This window comes from Oncorhynchus tshawytscha, linkage group LG16, assembly GCF_018296145.1.
Source record: "Oncorhynchus tshawytscha isolate Ot180627B linkage group LG16, Otsh_v2.0, whole genome shotgun sequence".
Classification (NCBI taxonomy): domain Eukaryota; kingdom Metazoa; phylum Chordata; class Actinopteri; order Salmoniformes; family Salmonidae; genus Oncorhynchus; species Oncorhynchus tshawytscha.
Window position 1 is genome coordinate 78,183,598 of NC_056444.1, and position 7,946 is coordinate 78,191,543.

Sequence of the window (7,946 nt, forward strand, 5' to 3'; positions counted from 1 at the left end):
CTCTGGTGGGCATTCCTGTAGTCAGCATGCAAATTGTGGGCTCCCTCAAAACCTTAGACATATGTGGCATGAAAAAACTGCACATTTTAGAGGGGCCTTTTATTGTCCCCAGCACAAGATGCACCTGCTTATTTTACTAGGCAAGTCAGTTAAGAACAAATTCTTATTTTCAATGACGGCCTAGGAACAGTGGTTTAACTGCCTTGTTCAGGGGCAGAACAACAGATTTTTACCTTGTCAGCTCGGGGATTCGATCTTGCAACCTTGACCAACGCTCTAACCACTAGGCTTCCTGCCACCATATAATGATCATACTGTTTAATCAGCGTCTTGATATGCCACACCTGTCAGGTGGATGGATTATCTTGGCAAAGAAGAAATGCTCACTAACAGGGATGCAAAGAAATGTGTGCAATGTTTTGATGTTGAGAAATAAGCTTTTTCTGCAAATTGAACATTTCTGAGATATTTTACTTCAGCTCATGAAACATGGGACCAACACTTCACATGTTGCGTTTATATTTTTGTTCAGTATTAATCACTTAATTAACTGAGGAATCACACCTGTGTGGAAGCAGCTGCTTTCAACATACTTTTTATCCCTCATTTACTCAAGTTTTTCCTTTTTTTGGCAGTTACCTGTAGATCAAATTCACCATCTGACTGTTTTAAAGTTTTGGAGTATATAGTGGAGCTGGTAATCCTTATCCTGATGACATGCTTTGGACAGGGACAATGTTGGACAGGGACAGTGTTAGACAGGGACAGTGTATAGAGCAGCCTGTGCCACTCCAACAGGAAGTGAGTCACCAAGGAGTAAGTCAAGGCCATGGAGAAGTGCGGCAATAGGAAGAAAGCCTCATAAATGGTCACTCTGTCACATCAGTTTGCGCTTCAATGTGTGGTCGTTTCTTTCACCTCCTCCCATCAATATTGGCAATTACACACAAGAAGAGCTATGTTTTAAGGGAATAAAGGTTTGTACCAGATTGACATTCCATTCGAATGATAAACAGGTAGATTATCATAACCAAAGCGTAAATTACAAAAAGATGGAAGCAGAGGAATTGTAGTTACAGTTAAAACTCGTTTTCCAACCAATCCACAAATGTCTTGTTAACAAACTACAGTTTTGGCAAGTCGGTTAGGACATCTACTTTGTGCATGACACAAGTCATTTTTCCAAGAATTGTTTACAGACAGATTATTTCACTTATAATTCACTGTATCACAATTCCAGCGGGTCAGAAGTTTACATTCACTTAATTGACTGTGCCTTTAAACAGCTTGGAAAATTCCAGAAAATGATGTCATGGCTTTAGAAGCATCTGATAGGCTTATTGACATCATTTGAGTCAATTGGAGGTGTACCTGCAGATGTATTTCAAGGCCTACTTTCAAACTAAGTGCCTCTTTGCTTGACATCATGGGTAAATCAAAAGAAATCAGCCAAGACCCCAGAAAGAAATTGTAGACCTCCACAAGTCTGGTTCATCCTTGGGAGCAATTTCCAAACGCCTGAAGGTACCACGTTCATCTGTACAAACAATAGTACGCAAGTATAAACACCATGGGACCACGCAGCTGTTATACCGCTCAGGAAGGAGACGCGTTCTGTTTCCTAGAGATGAATGTACTTTGGTGCGAAAAGTGCAAATCAATCCCAGAACAACAGCAAAGGACCTTGTGACGATGCTGATGGAAACAGGTACAGAAGTATCTATATCCACAGTAAAACGAGTCCTATATCGACATAACCTGAAACGCCGCTCAGTAAGGAAGAAGCCACTGCTCCAAAATCGCCATAAAAAAGCCAGACTACGGTTTGCAACTGCACATGGGGACAAAGATTGTACTTTTTGGAGAAATGTCCTCTTGTCTTATGAAACAAAAATAGAATTGTTTGGCCATAATGACCATTGTTATGGTTGGAGGAAAAAGTGGGAGGCTTGCAAGCCGAAGAACCACATCCCAACCGTGAAGCACGGGGGTGGCAGCATCATGTTGTGGGGGTGCTTTGCTGCAGGAGGGACTGGTGCACATCACAAAATATATGGCATCATGAGGCAGGAAAATTCTGTGGATATATTGAAGCAACATCTCAAGACATCAGTCAGGAAGTTAAAGCTTGGTGGGTCTTCCAAATGGACAATGACCCCAAGCATACTTCCAAAGTTGTGGCAAAAGGGCTTAAGGACAACAACATCATGGTATTAAGAGTGGCCATCACAAAGCCCTGGCCTCAATCCTATAGAAAATTTGTGGGCAGAACTGAAAAAGCGTGTGCGAGCAAGGAGGTCTTCAATACTGACTCAGTTACACCAGCTCTGTCAGGAGGAATGGGCCAAAATTCACCCAACTCTTTGTGGGAAGCTTGTGGATGGCTGCCCGAAAAGTTTGACCCAAGTTAAACAATTTAAAGACAATGCTACCAAATACGAATTGAGAGTATGTAAACTTCTGACCCACTGGGAATGTGATGAAAGAATTCAAATCTGAAATAAATCATTCTCTCTAATATTATTCTGACATTTTACATTCTTATACCTAAGACAGGGAATTTGTACTAGGATTAAATGTCAGGAATTGTGAAAAACTGAGTTTAAATGTATTTGACGAAGGTGTATGTACATTTCTGACTTCAAATGTACATCCATGGGCAAGAACAACACTATGTTTGCCTCACATTCCAGCATGATCTGATGACAAAAAACACCAACCTGATGTTGATGTGACCACAGCAGTTGTCTTAGCGGTTGTGTGGTGGGTTGGTCTGGGTTAAGGGGTGTCTGGTGGTGAGAGGTGGGTGGGTCTTGGGTAAGGGGTGGGTTTGTCTGGGATGAGGGGTGGGTTTGTCTGGGATGAGGGGTGGGTTGGTTTGGGTTAAGGGGTGTCTGGTGGCGAGAGGTGGGTTTGTCTGGGATGAGGGGTGGGTTTGTCTGGGATGAGGGGTGGGTTTGTCTGGGATGAGGGGTGGGTTGGTCTGGGTTAAGGGGTGTCTGGTGGTGAGAGGTGGGTGGGTCTTGGGTAAGGGGTGGGTTTGTCTGGGATGAGGAGTGGGTTTGTCTGGGATGAGGGGTGGGTTTGTCTGGGATGAGGGGTGGGTTTGTCTGGGATGAGGGGTGGGTTGGTCTGGGGATGAGGAGTGAGTTTGTCTGGGATAAGGGGTGGGTTGGTCAGGGGTGAGGCATGCCAGAGGACCCTGGTCCTGGAGTGCCGTAGAGGTAGGTAACTCTGGTCCTGGAGTGCCGTAGAGGTAGGTAACTCTGGTCCTGGAGTGCCGTAGAGGTAGGTAACTCTGGTCCTGGAGTGGTGCCGTAGAGGTAGGTAACTGGTCCTGGAGTGCCGTAGAGGTAGGTAACTCTGGTCCTGGAGTGCCGTAGAGGTAGGTAACTCTGGTCCTGGAGTGCCGTAGAGGTAGGTAACTCTGGTCCTGGAGTGCCGTAGAGGTAGGTAACTCTGGTCCTGGAGTGCCGTAGAGGTAGGTAACTCTGGTCCTGGAGTGCCGTAGAGGTAGGTAACTCTGGTCCTGGAGTGCCGTAGAGGTAGGTAACTCTGGTCCTGGAGTGCCGTAGAGGTAGGTAACTCTGGTCCTGGAGTGCCGTAGAGGTAGGTAACTCTGGTCCTGGAGTGCCGCAGGCACTTCATGTTTTTGATTTAAATCGACCTGGAAGATAAGGTGTGCTGAACTGAACTGATCAATTAGCTCAGTTGTTCAAGTGTGGTACCTAGCTGGAACAAGTGTGGCCAAGTGTGGTACCTAGCTGTACCTGTGGCACTCCAGGAACAGTACAATTACAGTACAATTACTGTAATAAGTTCAACTCAGCTCTATGACTTCCTGACAGTTGAACTGTTTCACATAGCACCCATTTCTTAAATGTGACTAAACACCCTCAGAATCCATGACCATTGATTCGTTTCCCTCAACAACATAACCCAGTCTCTCCTCAACAAAGTCCTGACTTCACTCCCAGACATCTTGTCTGTGTAATTAAACATAATGACTCGAGACATTCTCATTGAGAATGACCTATGCAGGCTGCCTCTGTCACCAAGTCATAATGATTTACCTACAGTGTGGGTGTAATGTGTGTGCTGTGTGTGTGTATTTGTCTATTTGTGTGGTTTGTGTGTGCTGTGTGTGTACAAGAGAGAGGGAAAGAGAGAGAAAAAGACAGGAAGACAGACAGACAGAAATACCAAGAAAGAGAGACAGACAGACAGACAGAAAGAGAAAGTTTGACAGAAAGAATGAAAGACAGAGAGAAAGCAAGACAGACAAAGAAAGAAAGAAAGAGAGATAAAGACAGACAGAAAGAAAGACAGAGTAAACGAGAAAGACGGAGAGAAAGAGAAAGACAGTAGGGAAAGACAGACCAACAGAAAGACAGAGCGAAAGAGAAAAACAGACAGAAAGACAGAGAGGAAGAGAAAGAAAGACAGAGAGGAAGACAAAGAGAAAGACATTAGGGAAAGACAGACAGACAGAAAGACAGAGCGAAAGAGAAAAACAGACAGAAAGACAGAGAGGAAGACAAAGAGAAAGACAGTAGGGAAAGACAGACAGACAGAAAGACAGAGCGAAAGAGAAAAACAGACAGAAAGACAGAGAGGAAGAGAAAAACAGACAGAAAGACAGAGAGGAAGAGAAAACAGACAGAAAGACAGAGAGGAAGAGAAAAACAGACAGAAAGACAGAGAGGAAGAGAAAAACAGACAGAAAGACAGAGAGGAAGAGAAAAACAGACAGAAAGACAGAGAGGAAGAGAAAAACAGACAGAAAGACAGAGAGGAAGAGAAAAACAGACAGAAAGACAGAGAGGAAGAGAAAAACAGACAGAAAGACAGAGAGGAAGAGAAAAACAGACAGAAAGACAGAGAGGAAGAGAAAAACAGACAGAAAGACAGAGAGAAAGAGAGAAGAGAAAAACAGACAGAAAGACAGAGAGGAAGAGAAAAACAGACAGAAAGACAGAGAGGAAGACAAAGAGAAAGACAGTAGGGAAAGACAGACAGACAGAAAGACAGAGCGAAAGAGAAAAACAGACAGAAAGACAGAGAGGAAGAGAAAGAAAGACAGAGAGGAAGACAAAGAGAAAGACATTAGGGAAAGACAGACAGACAGAAAGACAGAGCGAAAGAGAAAAACAGACAGAAAGACAGAGAGGAAGACAAAGAAAGACAGAGAGGAAGACAAAGAGAAAGACAGTAGGGAAAGACAGACAGACAGAAAGACAGAGCGAAAGAGAAAAACAGACAGAAAGACAGAGAGGAAGAGAAAAACAGACAGAAAGACAGAGAGGAAGAGAAAAACAGACAGAAAGACAGAGAGGAAGAGAAAAACAGACAGAAAGACAGAGAGGAAGAGAAAAACAGACAGAAAGACAGAGAGGAAGAGAAAAACAGACAGAAAGACAGAGAGGAAGAGAAAAACAGACAGAAAGACAGAGAGGAAGAGAAAAACAGACAGAAAGACAGAGAGGAAGAGAAAAACAGACAGAAAGACAGAGAGGAAGACAAAGAGAAAGACAGTAGGGAAAGACAGACAGACAGAAAGACAGAGCGAAAGAGAAAAACAGACAGAAAGACAGAGGAAGAGAAAGAAAGACAGAGAGGAAGACAAAGAGAAAGACAGTAGGGAAAGACAGACAGACAGAAAGACAGAGAGGAAGAGAAAAACAGACAGAAAGACAGTAGGGAAAGACAGACAGACAGAAAGACAGAGAGGAAGAGAAAAACAGACAGAAAGACAGAGAGGAAGAGAAAAACAGACAGAAAGACAGAGAGGAAGACAAAGAGAAAGACAGTAGGGAAAGACAGACAGACAGAAAGACAGAGCGAAAGAGAAAAACAGACAGAAAGACAGAGAGGAAGAGAAAAACAGACAGAAAGACAGAGAGGAAGAGAAAAACAGACAGAAAGACAGAGAGGAAGAGAAAAACAGACAGAAAGACAGAGAGGAAGAGAAAAACAGACAGAAAGACAGAGAGGAAGAGAAAAACAGACAGAAAGACAGAGAGGAAGAGAAAGAAAGACAGAAAGACAGAGAGGAAGAGAAAGAAAGACCGAGAGGAAGACAAAGAGAAAGACAGTAGGGAAAGACAGACAGACAGAAAGACAGAGCGAAAGAGAAAAACAGACAGAAAGACCGAGAGGTAGAGAAAAACAGACAGAAAGACCAATAATTCCCATAATGGAAATAGTCTCTATGTTGAACCATAGTATGCCATGAGAAGGACAGCCAAAGGAATAGCGCCAAAGCGACATTTCAATGCCTAATACAGTACATTACAGTACATCTTCTGCTTTTCGTGAGTAAAACTGTGCCAAATCATTAAAATGTGGTCATAATTGTCCATTTGAAGGGATCAATAATTTTGAAAAATTGTTTATCACACCAGCATGTTATTGTTGCATAAAGACCTCATGTCTCTTGTGTCTGGTCTGTAATAAGTCCATGTCGTGGCCTAGTAAGTGTCAGCGGCAGGATGGTCTACCAGCACAACCCAGAGCTAGTGTCGGCACCTCTATGCCTCTGTCTGCACAATGTAGCCCTTTCCTGCTGTCGAATGACCAAAGTGGCTTCATGGTTGGAATGTTATTCATATTTGTCAAAGTTTCATAATTAATAAAAACACATTTAAAATATTTTGAAAATCTGGGGTTTCTATGTCAAACAGTTTTGTTATATATATATATATATATATATATATATATATATATATATATATATATATATATATATATATATATATATATATATATATATATCAGTGTTCTGTGATGTATAAAAAGTGTAATATTGGGATGCAAACTCTAAATGTAATACATTTCAACTCTATATCTGACATGGTACAAGTGTCTTATTTTTTAAAAAGCCATAACCATGTGTGTGAGGTGTATACTTTTATTGCAAAGTAGATTTGTTTAAGACTACCAAGGAACACTCGGAGTGACCATGTGACCCTGATTTAGCCCACTGCAGTAAAAGGATATAGCCAGCAAGAACTGTCATTATCACTTTAGAGATGGACAATCTACGGTACAGCTTCGCATTGATATTTTCCTAATTAAATAAGTGTCAGATATTTATTTTCTTCCTCAACCTATTTAAATGCTGTACTTGCATTCAGTTCCCGTATATTGTGTTCAATATCGAGTAAGTTTATTTAGATAGTGATCTTATCTGTTCTGATGTTCACACCCAAAGGCTTTGTTCAATTATTAATGCTCACTCAATAATGAGATTGCTATTGAATGGTTGTTGCAAATACATAAAGGGAATAAAATATTTAATATATATATATATATATATATATATGCGTGTAAATTCAAAGTTATGATTATTTTTCCATTAAAAGTTCCCTCTGACATAGCCCTGAGGTTCATCTTCCATACCTACTACTGTCATCTAACATAACCTCTAGCTCAGGGGTGGGCAAACGTTATGGCTCGAGGGCTACATCGGGAATTTGAAATTCAACAGAGGGACGCATTTTTGGGGGGACCAATGTTTGTTAAAATCAATTTGTGGGGGCATCCTGAGTGGTGCAGTGGTCTAAGGCACTGCATTGCATTGCTTGAGGCGTCCCTACAGACCCAGGTTCGATCCCAGGCTGTGTCACAGCTGGCCGTGACTGGGAGACCCATAAGGCGGCCCACAATTGGCCCAGCGTCGTCCGGGATAGGAGAGGGTTTGGCAGGCAGAGATTTCCTTGTCCCATCGTGCTCTAGCGACTCCTGCGGCGGGCTGGGTGCATGCACGCTGACACGGTTGCCAGGTGTACGGTGTTTCCTCCGATACATTGGTGCGGCTGGCTTCCGGGTTAAGCGGGCATTGTGTCAAGAAACAGTGGGGCTTGGCTGGGATGTGTTTCGGAGGATGAAACGGCTCTCAACCTTCGCCTCTCCTTAGTTCGTATGGGAGATGCAGCGATGGGACA